Source organism: Moschus berezovskii, chromosome 20 (genome assembly GCF_049115385.1).
Source record: "Moschus berezovskii isolate FMDL1 chromosome 20, NW_MosBer_1.0, whole genome shotgun sequence".
Lineage (NCBI taxonomy): Eukaryota > Metazoa > Chordata > Mammalia > Artiodactyla > Moschidae > Moschus > Moschus berezovskii.
This window is the reverse complement of record NC_142479.1, coordinates 38,343,252-38,357,438: the sequence shown is the minus strand read 5'-3', so window position 1 is coordinate 38,357,438 and position 14,187 is coordinate 38,343,252. Positions and strand designations below refer to the sequence as shown.

General features: G+C 40.6%; 1 long non-coding RNA gene across 1 annotated transcript in view; it reads left to right on the top strand.

The window, feature by feature from the left end:
* LOC129542212 (uncharacterized) overlaps positions 1-14,187 on the top strand; it is a 33,212-nt gene that overhangs the window by 1,120 nt on the left and 17,905 nt on the right. The window contains exon 2 of the long non-coding RNA XR_008683021.2: positions 8,406-8,518. This is a non-coding gene — a long non-coding RNA (uncharacterized LOC129542212). The remainder of the gene's footprint in view (positions 1-8,405; positions 8,519-14,187) is intronic.

Sequence of the window (14,187 nt, the reverse complement as noted above, 5' to 3'; positions counted from 1 at the left end):
ATCGTTGACCCACCACTTATGGGTGTTTGACTTTGGGCAAATTACCTAACCTCTCAGTCCAATTTAATGGATTACCCTCCTTTTCCTCACTGATTTTAAATACTGTCTTTCAGTTCACTCAGTTCAGTTCAGTCGCTCATCATTAACTAAATTCACATATGTACTTGGTTATGTATTTTAAGTACTTTCTGTTTGTTACCTGTTTCTATCTGCTTTGATAATAAACTGTTATAGTGAGCTTTTAACTATGTTTTAAAATCTGGTGGGCTAGTCTTCTACTCTTCTTTTTTTTTCAGAAAAGTTGTAAACATGAATGTTTTCTTGTATTTCTTATATTACTTTCAAAAGCAGAAATAACGTTTTTTTTTGGTTGTTTGTTTGTTTAAGAACCAAAATCTGCTTAAGCCAGAAGAATGAAAAAGGATGTTTGAGGGAACAACGGTAGCTACTTTTTTTTTTTTTTTAGAAATATAAAGTCATATTGAGAGTGGTTTGTTTTGGGTTTTTAGTACTTTTTCTTTTTTTTTTAAAGAACAAAAAACATTCTGATCTCATCTGGATTTAACATGCTGCTCCTTGAATTCATTATGTAATTCATTTGCTCTAAAAGTATGTATGTCATGCCTGCTCTCTGCCAAACACTGGTGATGCAATGAATGTTGAGCAAACCCAAGGCCCCCTCAGAGAACTTAAAGTCATCAAGAGGAGATAGTTAAACAATTCCATGAATAAATATAAAATGTTAAGAGTAGTGAGTGCTGTTTGGGAGAGTACATGGTGCCCTAAATGTTTATAAAAGATGACTACACAGGGAGGTCTGTGAAAATCAGGCTCTCCCTGAAGAGTTAGGCCGATGGAGGAAAAGAAAGCCACATACACCCACCTCTACTGGAACATATGTAACAGGAAAGTCCAAATCCTTCTTTTGGTAGAAGATCTGAATTTACTTTCTAATAAATTTTCATTGTACAGTATTTTAATTTTATTATGCAAAATCTTCACATCACCCAAGGGACAAGGTGTTAACTAGATAGGTGGAAATAGTCATGCATATTAAGTCAGGAGGGCTTTTTTTGCAAGGGGACTAACTGGAAGTTGGTGGGTGAATATTTTCATGTTTTGATGGATTTTCCCTACCCGGATTCATAATAGTAGAGACTTAGTGAGTATTTGAAAAAATGGGGACTCCTTGGTAATCATCTTTAAGGCAGGGCTGTTTCATTGATGATGAAGGGCAAGGATGCCTGAATCCGTTTTTTGGAGTGAATTTTGCTTTTGAAATCTTTGTAATTCACCATGGGCTTCCTTGTCATAGTTACAATATTCTAGAATCATAGAGATGGAAGGCACTCTGAAGATCTCTTTTTGTGAGCACAGTCAACCTTCCTTCCTCCCTTATGTCTTCTCTCCTTCCCTCCCCACCTTCCTCCCACAATATTTATTGTGATTCCTTGTGAGATCCCTTATGTCCAGTTAGAACCTGACACAGAACAACGGACTGACTCCAAACTGGGAAAGGAGTAGGTCAAGGCTGTATATTGTTTTCCTGCTTATTTAATTTATATGCATAGTACATCACGTGAAATGCTGGGCTGGATGAAGCACAAACTGGAATCAAGATTGCTGGGAGAAATATCAATAACCTCAGATATGTAGATGACACCACCCTTATAGCAGAAAGCAAAGAGGAACTTAAGAGCCTCTTGATGAAAGTGAAAGAGGAGAGTGAAAAAGCTGGCTTAAAACTCAACATTCAAAAAATGAAGATCATGGCATCTGGTTCCATCACTTCATGGCAAATAGATGGGGAAACAATGGAAACAGGGACAGACTTTAGTTTTGGGGGTCCAAAATCACTGCAGATGGTGAATGCAGCCTTGAAATTAGAAGATTCTTGCTCCTTGGAAGAAAAGCTATGACAAACCTAGGCAGCATATTAAAAATCAGAGACATTACTTTGCCTACAAAGGTCCATCTAGTCAAAGCTATGGTTTTTTTCAGTAATCATGTATGGATGTGAGAGTTGGACCATGAAGAAAGTTGAGTCCAAAGAATTGATGCTTTTGAACTGTGGTGTTGGAGAAGACTCTTGAGAGTCCCTTGGGCTCCAAGGAGATCAAATCCTAAAGGAAATCCATCCTGAATATTCATTGGAATGACTGATGCTGCAGCTGAAACTCCAATACTTTGGCCACTTGATGCAAAGAACCAACTCATTTGATGCTGGGCAAGATTGAAGGCAGGAGGAGAAGGGGACAACAGAGGATGAGATGGTTGGATGGCATCACCGACTTGGTGGACATGAGTTTGAGCAAGCTCCGGGAGTTGGTGAATGACAGGGAGGCCTGATGTGCTGCAGTCCCTGGAGTCTCAAAGAGTCACACACGACTGAGCGACTGAACAGAAACTAAGTGCTAGCCATTGAGGATATAAAAGTGAACAAAAACAGGTGTTGAAAAAGGGCCATGGATGTTTGTGTTTTCTTTATAAGCAGCAAATATTTCGGGGGCAGTTACTATGGACTGCTGTTTTTTTTCTTCTGCATGAGGTTTAAGGAATTTCTTACCATGTAAATCAGTTCAGTTCAGTCGCTCAGTAGTGTCTGACTCTGCGACCCCATAAACTGCAGCACGCCAGGCCTTCCTGTCCATCACCAACTCCTGGAGTTTACCCAAAGTCATGTCCATTGAGTCGGTGATGCCATCCAACCATCTCATACTCTGTTGTCCCCTTCTCTTGCCTTTAATCTTTACAAACATCAGGGTCTTTTCAAATGAGTCAGCTCTTCACATCAGGTGGCCAAAGTATTGGAGTTTCAGCTTCAACATCAGTCCTTCCAATGAACACCCAGGACTGATCTCCTTTAGGATGGACTGGCTGGATCTCCTTGCAGTCCAAGGGACTCTCAAGAGTCTTCTCCAACACCACAGTTCAAAAGCATCACTTCTTCGGTGCTCAGCTTTCTTTATAGTTCAACTCTCACATCCATACATGATTACTGGAAAAATCATAGCCTTGAATAGACGGACCTTTGTTGACAAAGTAATGTCTCTGCTTTTTAATATGCTGCCTAGGTCATAACTTTCCTTCCAAGGAGTAAGCGTCTTTTAATTTCATGGCTGAAGTCACCATCTGCAGTGATTTTGGAGCCCCCCAAAATAAAGTCAGCCACTGTTTCCACTGTTTCCCCATCTATTTGCCATGAAGTGATGGGACCAGATGCCATGATCTTAGTTTTCTGAATGTTGAGCTTTAACACTTTTTCACTCTCCTCTTTCACTTTTATCAAGAAGCTCTTTCAGTTCAGCTCAGTAGAGTTCAGTTCAGTCACTCAGTCGTGTCTGACTCTTTGCGACCCCATGAATCACAGCACACCAGGCCTCCCTGTCCATCACCAAGTCCCGGAATTCACTCAAACTCATGTCCATCGAGTCGGTGATGCCATCCAGCCATCTCATTCTCTGTCATCCCCGTCTCCTCGTGCCCCCAATCCCTCCCAGCATCAGAGTCTTTTCCAGTGAGTCAACTCGTCGCATCAGGTGGCCAAAGTATTGGAGTTTCAGCTTTAGCCTCAGTCCTTCCAATGAACACCCAGGATTGATCTCCTTTAGAATGGACTGGTTGGATCTCCTTGCAGTCCAAGGAAGAGAAGAAGCTCTTTAGTTCTTCACTTTCTGCCATAAGGGTGGTGTCATCTGCATATCTGAGGTTATTGATATTTCTCCCGGCAATCTTGATTCCAGCTTGTGCTTCCTCCAGCCCAGTGTGCTCTGCATGTAAGTTAAATAAGCAGGGTGACAATATACAGCCTTGACGTACTCCTTTTCCTATTTGGAACCAGTCTGTTGTTCCATGTCCAATTCTAACTGTTGCTTCCTGACCTGCATACAGGTTTCTCAAGAGGCAGGTTAGGTGGTCTGGTATTCCCATCTCTTTCAGAATTTTCCACAGTTTATTGTGATCCACACAGTCAGAGACCAAGTAAAAGCAAGATAAGAGGAAAGAAAGGAAAATAAATTAAGACAATAATCTGTTAACTTGTTTTAATGATTGTTTTTGCTGTTTGGTCTCAAACAGCAAATGTTAACAAATTTACCTAAGTTATATTAAGAAAATCCTCCAATGTACATGCAATAATTTGTATGTAACAAAGAGTTCTACATTAATTATCTAGTTTATAAAAATGTCTTTAAGTAAATATTTCAGTTTTATGTTTGAATGATTGAATACTTCCAAACAAAATCTGGGCAAAATATTATTTTCTTAACGGCAAGGGCCATTTTACCCATAACATGTGGACTTCTTAATACACCAGAAGATGGCAGTAGTCTTCAGCCAATGGTTGTTAACAACTCAGACACCTTCAGTTCAGTTCAGTTCAGTTCAGTGGCTCAGTTTTGTCCGACTCTTTGGGACTCTATTATTGCAGCGTGCTAGGCTTCCCTGTCTATCACCAACTCCTGGAGCTTGCTCAAACTCATGTCCATCGAGTCGGTGATGCCATCCAACCATCTCATCCTCTGTCATCCCCTTCTCCTGCCTTCAATCTTGCCCAGCATCAGGGTCTTTTCCAATGAGTTGGTTCCTTGCATCAGGTAGCCAAAGTATGGGAGTTTCAGCTGCAGCATCAGTCATTCCAATGAATATTCAGGATGATTTCCTTTAGGATTTGATCTCCTTGGAGTCCAAGGGACTCTCAAGGGTCTTCTCCAATGCCACAGTTCAAAAGCATCAATTCTTTGGGCTCAACTTTCTTCATGGTCCAACTCTCACATCCATACATGATTACTGAAAAAACCATAGCTTTGACTAGATGGACCTTTGTAGGCAAAGTAATGTCTGATTATTAATATGCTGCCTAGGTTTGTCATAGCTTTTCTTCCAAGGAGCAGGCATCTTAATTTCATGGCTGCAGTCACCATCTGCAGTGATTTTGGACCCCCCAAAATAAAGTCTGTCCCTGTTTCCATTTTTTCCCCGGACTGGACGCCATGATCTTCATTTTTTGAATGTTGAGTTTTAAGCCAACTTTTTCACTCTCCTCTTTCACTTTCATCAAGAGGCTCTTTAGTTCCTCTTTGCCTTCTGCCATAGGGTGGTGTCATCTACATATCTGAGGTTATTGATATTTCTCCCAGCAATCTTGATTCCAGCTTGTGCTTCATCCAGCCCGGCATTTCGCGTGATGTACTATGCATATAAATTAAATAAGCAGGGTGACAATATACAGCCTTGACCTACTCCTTTCCCAATTTGGAACCAGTCTGTTGTTCCATGTCCAGTTCTGTTGCTTCTTGACCTGCATACAGATTTCTTAGGAGGCAGGTAAGGTAGTCTGGTATTCCTATCTCTAGAAAAATTTTCCACAGTTTGTTGTGATCTACACAGTCAAAGGCTTTGGTGTAATCAATAAAGCAGAAGTATATGTTTTTCTGGAAATCTCTTCCTTTTTCTATAATCCAGTGGATGTTGGCAATTTGATCTCTGGTTCCTCTGCCTTTTCTAAATCCAGCTTGAACATCTGGAAGTTCATGGTTCACGAACTGTTGAAGCCTGGCTTGGAGAATTTTGAGCATTACTTTGCTAGCATGTGAGATGAGTGCAACTGTGTGGTAGTTTGACAATTCTTTGGCATTCCCCTTCTTTGGATTGGAATGAAAACTTACCTTTTCCAGTCCTGTGACCACTGCTGAGTTTTACAAATTTGCTGGCATATTGAGTGCAGCAAGCACTTTAACAGCATCATCTTTTAGGATTTGAAATAGCTCAACTTGAATCCCATCACCTCCACTAGCTTTGTTCATAGTGATGCTTTTTAAGGCCCACTTGACTTCGCATTCCAGGATGTCTTGCTCTAGGTCAGTGATCACACCATCGTCATTATCTGGGTCATGAAGATATTTTTTGTATAGTTCTTCTGTGTATTCTTGCCACCTCTTCTTAATATCTTCTGCTTCTCTTAGGTCCATACCATTTCTGCCCTTTATTGTGCCCATCTTTGCATGAAATGTTCCCTTGGTATCTCTAATTTTCATGAAGAGATCTCTAGTCTTTCTCATTCAATTTTTGGCCTCTATTTCTTTGCATTGATTACTGAGGATGGCTTTCTTATTTCCCCTTGCTAGTCTTTGAAACTCTGCATTCAAATGGGTATATCTTTCCTTTTCTCCTTTGCCTTTTGCTTCTCTTCTTTTCTCAGCTATTTGTAAGACCTCGTCAGACAACCATTTTGCCTTTTTGCATTTCTTTTTCTTGGGGATGGTCTTGATCACTGCCTTCTGTATAATGTCACTAACCTCCATGCATAGTTTTTAAGGCAGTCTGTCTCTCAGATCTAATCCCTTGAATCTATTTGTCACTTCCACTGTATAATCGTGAGGAATATGATTTAGGTCATACCTGAATTGTCTAGTGGTTTTCCCTACTTTCTTTAAGTCTGAATTTTGCAATAAGGAGTTCATCATCTGAGCCACAGTAAGCTCCTGGTCCTGTTTTTGATGACTGTGTAGAACTTCTTCATCTTTGGCTGCAAAGAATATAATCAATCTGATTTTGGTATTGACCATCTTTTGATGTTCATGTGTAGAGTCTTCTCTTGTGTTGTTGGAAGAGGGTGTTTTCTATGACCAGTGCATTCTCTTGGCAAAAGTCTGTTAGCCTTTGCCGTGCTTCATTCTGTACTCCAAGGCCAAATTTGCCTGTTACTCCAGGTATCTCTTGACTTCCTGCTTTTGCATTCCAGTCCCCTATGGTGAAAAGGACATCTTTTTTGGGTGTTTGTTCTAGAAGGTCTTGTAGGTCTTCGTAGAACTGTTCATATTCAGCTTCTTCAGCATTAGGTTGGGGCATAGACTTGGATTACTGTGATATTGAATGGTTTGCCTTGGAAACAAACAGAGATCATTCTGTCATTTTTGAGATTGCACCCAAGTACTGTATTTAAGATTCTTGTTGACTATGAGGGTTACTCCATTTCTTCTAAGGGATTCTTGCCCACAGTAGTAGATATAAGGGTCATCTGAGTTAAATTCACCCATTCCAGTCCATTTTATTTCACTGATTCCTAAAATGTTATTGTTCACTCTTGCCATCTCCTGTTTGACCACTTCTAATTTACCTTGATTCATGGACCTAACATTCCAGGTTCCTATGCAATATTGCTCTTTATGGCATCAGACTACTTCCATCACCAGTCATATCAACAACCAGGCATTGTTTTCGCTTTGGCGCTGTCTCCTCATTCTTCCTGGAGTTATTTCTCTACTCTTCTCCAGTAGCATGTTGGGCACCTATTGGCCTGGGGAGTTCATCTTTCAGTGTCATATCTTTTTGCCTTTTCATACTGTTCATGGGGTTCTCAAGGCAAGAATACTGAAGTGGTTTGCCACTGACACCTTAATACATCTTTATTTTTAGTTAGTAGAAAAATAAGCCTTCAAATTATACAAGAATTACATGGCTTTTGGTCATTCCTACTCTGTGAACTAAAAGTCTCCATCTGTGAAAATATGTCCCTGAAATACAGTACAGTTAAATTTTAAAGCAATTTGCATAGAATTCCATGTTGGTCCAATGATTAGGATGCAGACGCTTTCACTATAGAGGGTGCAGACAATATGCGGACTTTCTTCCTTAATGTCTCTCTCTTCCTTCCGTACTTACTAAGTACCCACCATGTTGGTCATTGAAAATACGAGGGGTGAGCAAAGCAGCAATAGTGCAGCCAAGAATACCCCTGCCAATATAGGATATGCAAGAGATATGGGTTGGGTATCTGGGTTGGGAAGATCTCCTGGAAAAGGAAATGGCAATCCATTCCGGTATTCTTGCCTGGAAAATTCCATGGCCAGGGAGCCTCTCGGGCTACAGTCCATGGGTCCCAAAGAGTCAAACACAACTGAGTGTGTACACACACACACACACACACACACACACACTCTCACCCCTTATAGTCCCCTACAGAGGGACAGATATGTAAGTTCCATTTTCTTATTATAACAAAAAATTCTAGAAAGAACATTTTTATACATGTTCTTGTGCTTCTCTTTGCCAAGTGGTTCTCAAAGTGTGGTCTGGGCCATGAGAACAAAACTATCTTTATAAATGATATAAAGATGTTATTTGCCCTTTCTCTCTCATTAATGTACAATGGAGCCTTCCAGAAGCTACATGATGTTGATTTACAACACAAATAAGATATAAGGATCTGGATATTTTTAAATAAGCTATACGAAGAGATTCACAAAAATATAACAACACCAAAAACTTCTCACTAATTTTTATTTTTTGGTTTGGGAAAATGTGATTATTTTAACTAAATTTTATTTACATTAATATGAATGGGTCATTATTTTAAATGAATAAATGAATATCTTAAGTCTTTCTCACTTTTACTTCCCAATAAGGTAAATATCAAGAGGTATCTTCTGCATAAACAAAATTTCTTTGGGATCCTCAGTCATTTTGAAGAGTATGATGGAGGTCTGGTGCCAAAAATTTCAAAAGTCACTGTTGTAGGGTATGTATTCTGCAGTCGGGTTGCTGGGTCATATTCAGTTTTGCTATGTGTGTGTGTTCAGTTGCTCAATAGTGTCTGACTCTTTGTGACCCCAAGGACTGTAGCCCACCAGGCTTCTCTGTCCGTGGAATTTTCCAGGCAAAAGTACTGGAGCGAGTTGCCATTTCCTACTCCAGGGGATCTTCCCAGCGAGGGATCAAACCCACATCTCCTATGTCTCCTGCATTGGCAAGCGGATTGTTTACCACTATCTAGATGTTGCCAAACTGTTCTACACAGTGGCTAAAGCTGACCTTTTTAAAAAATCTGTATATAGTTGTTTTTGTTTTCAGGTAAATTTGAAACTGTAAATAATTATAGAATTGTTATTAAAGTAGGCTAATGATACAATAGAGATTTGATATATGAAATATTCTAAACAACTGTGAGAAATTCAGGGTACTTTTATTTTTAGAGTATTTTAGAGGAAGAAGTTTTTCCTGGCCACTGAGAATAGCACTGTAGAGTGTAAACATTAAATGTATCAGATTTATTTTTGTTTGGTGCCTCATGGGAGGTAGATGTGTACAAGTCATGCAAATCAACTTTTTTTTTTATCATCAGGGGAATTTCATTTTTCTTAAATTCTACCTTCGGCTATTTTGGTTAAAACCTAAGCCATGTTCCACTGACCCTCAATTTGTTTAAAAAAATGCTGAGGCATCTAATATTGGAAAAGTAATAATTCAAAACCTGTTAGTTCATAGCTCACTTGTGAAAGTTTATTTTAAGTAATTCAGCTTCAATTTTAAGCTTGTTTGATTGTAGAATATTTAAATTGTGCAAGTCTAGTTGATTTAATACTTTGCATTAAATTTTGGCAATGAGATGTGAGTGAATATATAAACTTTTACAGTTGAAGGACCAAGATGCAGCAATATTAATTGGCTCTTTCTTACAATGGTTTTGCAGATAATGATTTGCACACTCTCATGGTGGTTTAGTCGCTAAGTCATGTTTGACTGTTTGTGACCCTATGGACTGTAGCCTGCCAGGCTCCTCTGCCATGGGATTCTCCAGGCAAGAATACTGGAGTGGGTTGCCATTTACTTCTCTAGGGAATCTTCCCACCCCAGGGGTCAAACCCAGGTCTCCTGCATTGCAGGCAGATTCTTTACCAGCTTAGCTATGAGGGAGCACTTTGCACACTCTACTGTAGTAGTAAAATGCAATGTGATCACAGTCAGCTATTACCTGTCTATTTATGGTGGAGGGTTTTCGGCAACCAAGAGTTAATCTAGGTAGGATTTCATTCTGCTGTGTGGCCGTGACAAAGCATGCAGAGAAGGTGGTTGGGCTAGGATAGAAACTGATGCCTACAATTCAGGAGACATGTCTGAGCAATCATAACACTGTTGATGCAAAGCGCATCACAAGAACCAGTGGAAACTGTTTTTTTTGTCTGTTGTTAGGAGATTATCCTTTTCTTGGGCTTCAAAATCACTGCAGATGGTGACTGCAGCCATGAAATTAACAAACACTTGCTCCTTGGAAGAAAAGCTATGACCAACCTAGACAGCTTGTTAAAAAGCAGGGACATTGCTGATAAAGGTCTGTCTAGTCAAAGCTATGGTTTTTCCAGTATCATGTATGGATGTGAGAGTTGGACCATAAAGAAAGCTGAGTGTCAAATAATTGATGCATTTGAACTGAGGTGTTGGAGAAGACTCTTGAGAGTCCCTTGGACAGCAAGGAGATCAAACCAGTCAGTCCTAAAGGAAATCTGTCCTGAATATTCATTGGAAAGACCTGATGTGAAGAGCTGACTCATTAGAAAAGACCCTGATGCCGGAAAAGATTGAAGGCAGGAGAAGGGTATTTCAGAGGACGAGATGGTTGGATGGCTTGATGGACTGTTGATGTCTGCCCTTAACAGAGTGTTAAAAAAAATCTCTTTCAAATGAATGCATGAATGTGCGACCCTCCCTAGGTCTTATTTTCTTCTATCAGAAAAATGGCTGAACTAGATGAAGTCAGTCCATCACTGACTTGATGGACATAAGTTTGAGCAAGCTCCAGGAGAAGGTGAAGGACAGGGAAGCCTGGCATGCTGAAGTCCATGGGACTGCAAAGAGTCAGATACAACTGAGCGACTGAACAACAAAGGAAATTATCCAGCTACTAGTGGGGCTACCTGAGGGAACTGTGTCTTCAGGTGAGAAGACTTCAGTCTTCAGTCTATATTGTGTCAGTTGCCAGCCTCCCAGCAGGTAATGGTCTGTAGACTTGTTGATCCAGGCGTGAATATATTTGAAGGTGTAATTCTACAAGGCAGGTCCTTTTGAGGGGAAGATAAACTAAACCTGCTGTTTTTGGCTTTTAGGATTACTGACTTTATTTGAATCACCTCAAGAAGTAAAGAACTTAGAAATCATCTAGTTCAGCCATTTTTCTGATAGAAGAGAATGAGACCTGGGGAGGGTCGCACATGCATGCATTCATGTGAAAGAGAATTTTTTTTTTAACACTCTGTTGAGGGCAGACATCATAAGTAGGCTGAATGTATGGTTTATCATCCAAACCAGGACACTTTTGAGAGTTAAACAGAGTGCTGTTAATAATTGTGCCAAGGCATTAAAGCCAAAATTCTCCTGGGCAAAAATGAATTTAGAGTCACCCTAAAATAATCCAAACCCTCAAGGAGCCCAATATCTGATGGGAAAGAGATGTGTAACTGTGAGATGGAGATAGTTATGCATTATGATAAGTATAAGAGAAATACTGGAGGAGGGTGAGTAAAGACCTTTCGTAAAAAGCAACACCCCAGCTGGGTGCTGAGGAGTGAGTCACAGTTTATCCAGTGGAGAAGGGGGGAAGGGGTGTTCCCAGCAGAAGGAAGAGACTATGTGAAGCCTTAGCACCATTTCATTCCTTTGGGAGTGCTGCAAGCAGTTTCCTGTGGTCAGGATGCATGGCGGGAGGATAGGAAGTACTGAAATGAGGCCAGTAGGGACCAGTTATCAGGGCATTACATGGTGTACAGAAGAGTGTGGATTTTAATTGTAGGCACAAGGGCACCATGGAGGGGTTTTAAGCAGAGCCATGATCTAATCATATTTGTGTTTTAGAAAGTTTACTCTGACAGCAAGTGGGAGATGCATTGGGGGAGGAGAGAATAGTCAGGAGGCTTTTGCATTAAGCCAGATGAATGATGGCAAGACCTAGATTAGGCAGCAATGATGAGGAGAAGCCTTAATGGGCAGAGTCAAAGACTTTTAAAGAGTATTGGCTCAAGTAACTAAAAACTCCAGAGGGTATGCCAGGTTTCAAGCATGGCTGCTTACAAGAGCTCAAACAATGCCATTAGCATCTGGACTCTCTTCTTAGCTTAGCATCCTTCATGATGGGTTCTCTCTTGAGAACTTATATCCCCTCAGCTTCAGATCCAGTGAGAGAGGACACCTGCCTTGGTACTCAGTGCATCAACCAATCAGTCACTGGGTGGCCAAGGGAATGAGAGCCTCTGATTGTCCAGACTGGGTCACATGCTCTAGCCTATGTTAGGAATGAGACTCTATACAAACTGCACCAACAGAGAGAAGAAAAATAAGCGGATCCAATGGGAAAATCAGGAGCTTTTTCTGGAAAGAGTGGAGTACATATCAGGGAGGTAAAGAATACCTACCAGGGAGGCAGAGCTGAACTGACCGCCAGGAAATTGCTCTGATCTCAGTCCATTGGCCACACAGCAAGGTCGGGAAAAGATCATCCTTAGTCAGGAGGGAATCATCCTCTTTTACTTAATTTCCATGGAGAAGGAGGAGAAGAGAGGGACTAACTTGACTGAATTGACTCTAAGAGATTTGCTGAGAATAGGGATGAAGTTATTTTATCTCAAAAGGGAGAGATGAGAGGGAATTCCCTGGCAGTCAGTGGTTCTCCAGGCTTCCATTGCAGGGGCATGGGTTCTATCCCTCGTCAGAGAACTAAGATCACACATGCCACATGTCATGGCAAAAAAAAAAAAAAAAGAAGAAATGGCTTCAACCTTCTCTCTGGCCTAAAGTGGAGGCTCTACAAGCTCTACAAGCTTCTTGTCTTTGGAATTATTTCAACATAAATTGCAAACACTAGTGTGCCTCCCCTAACTACTTCAGTGTGCATTTCATTGTAGAGTTCAATATTTGTTTACAGTTTATTTTATTTATTTATTTTTGGTTGCACTGGGTCTTAATTGCCGCATGCAGGCTTTCTCTAGTTGTGTCGAGCAGGGGCTACTCTCTTGTTGCAGTGCACGGGCTTCTCATTGTGGTGACTTCTCATTGCGGTGGCTTCTCATTGCAGAGTGCAGGCTCTAGGGCACTCGGGCTTTATTAGTTGTGGCACATGGGTTTTGTTTCCCTGCCATAGGTGGAATCTTTCCCATCTAGGGATCAAACCCATGTCCCCTGCATTGGCAGCCAGATTCTTAACCACTGGACCATAAGGGAAGTCTCAGTTTTTCTTTTGAGGTAAAATTTACTTAGGTTGAAATGCAAAAATTGGAAGTGTGTAGTCACTGAGTTTTAAGGAATGCATACACATGTGTAAACCACACCTGATGGACTTTTTATTACCATAGAGTGAACAGAAAAGTCCATTACCTTCAGATTTTATCTGAGGGCAGGGAAGAATAAGCCCATCAGAGTGGTTTTCAAAGAATAGCAAGGCCAAGGAGGTGGAAGGAGGAGGATGAAGCCCTTCTCTGATAACGGTAACTGTCCTACTAGGCCTGCCTGTTCAAGGCTGTCGTTACACTGTGCAGCGACCCCTTAGAACATAACATAAAGTAGTGCTCAGTCACTTTGGGCCCCTGTTAGTGATGCTGTTGTTGTTATTGTTATTATCCTCATCTGATGGCAATTCTATGTCAATTTTTAATCGATCAAAACCCTGTAAGAAAAGAAGGATGAATGGTAGAATCTGGACATGACACCTTACCCTGAACATACCAACTCTGAGGTTTTAACTGAAAACCAGCAAATAATGAACAGTGTTATATATAAAAGTGAAGTGATGGTAGATTGCCTATTTAGCAGTTATTCCCTTCATTTTCCTTGATGGCAAAGCCCACTTCCAGCCAGAAAGGCTGAAAATGGGCCTTTCCTATAGCTGGGCATGTGAACCAATCCTGACCAATGAGACATTAGGAAAAGTTGCTGGAAGCTTCTGGGAAAGTTTTTCCTAATTAATGGAAAGTTCTATGGGAGAAAATGCCCCTTTTCCTTCCTAGGTTTATTGTCATAAAGAGGATGTGATTGTTAGCTTTCCTTTCATGGGAAAATTCTCTTAGCTTTCCTCTCATGGTAGCAAAATAGCTGCCATTAGGGGAAAGCTAAGAGAATCTAAGAAAAGTCAGCTCATACCTCTGAGTCTTAAATCTGATGAATTCTGGAGTGAGTGCTTACCAAGATGCCTTGGTTTGTGAAGTCATAAATTTCTTATTGTTTATCTTTCATTGGATAGTCTGTTCCTTGCAGCCTAAAGCATACTAACTGATGCACATGATTTGTTAAATTTGTTGCTAGTAAACCAGAGCATTTCCAGGGAACAATCTTGTCTGTGTCACAAAGAAAATCAGACTGTTAACTATTTTAAATAAAACTAAGTTCACTGATTTGGGGCATGGGTAAGCCATCAGTTCTCAAATC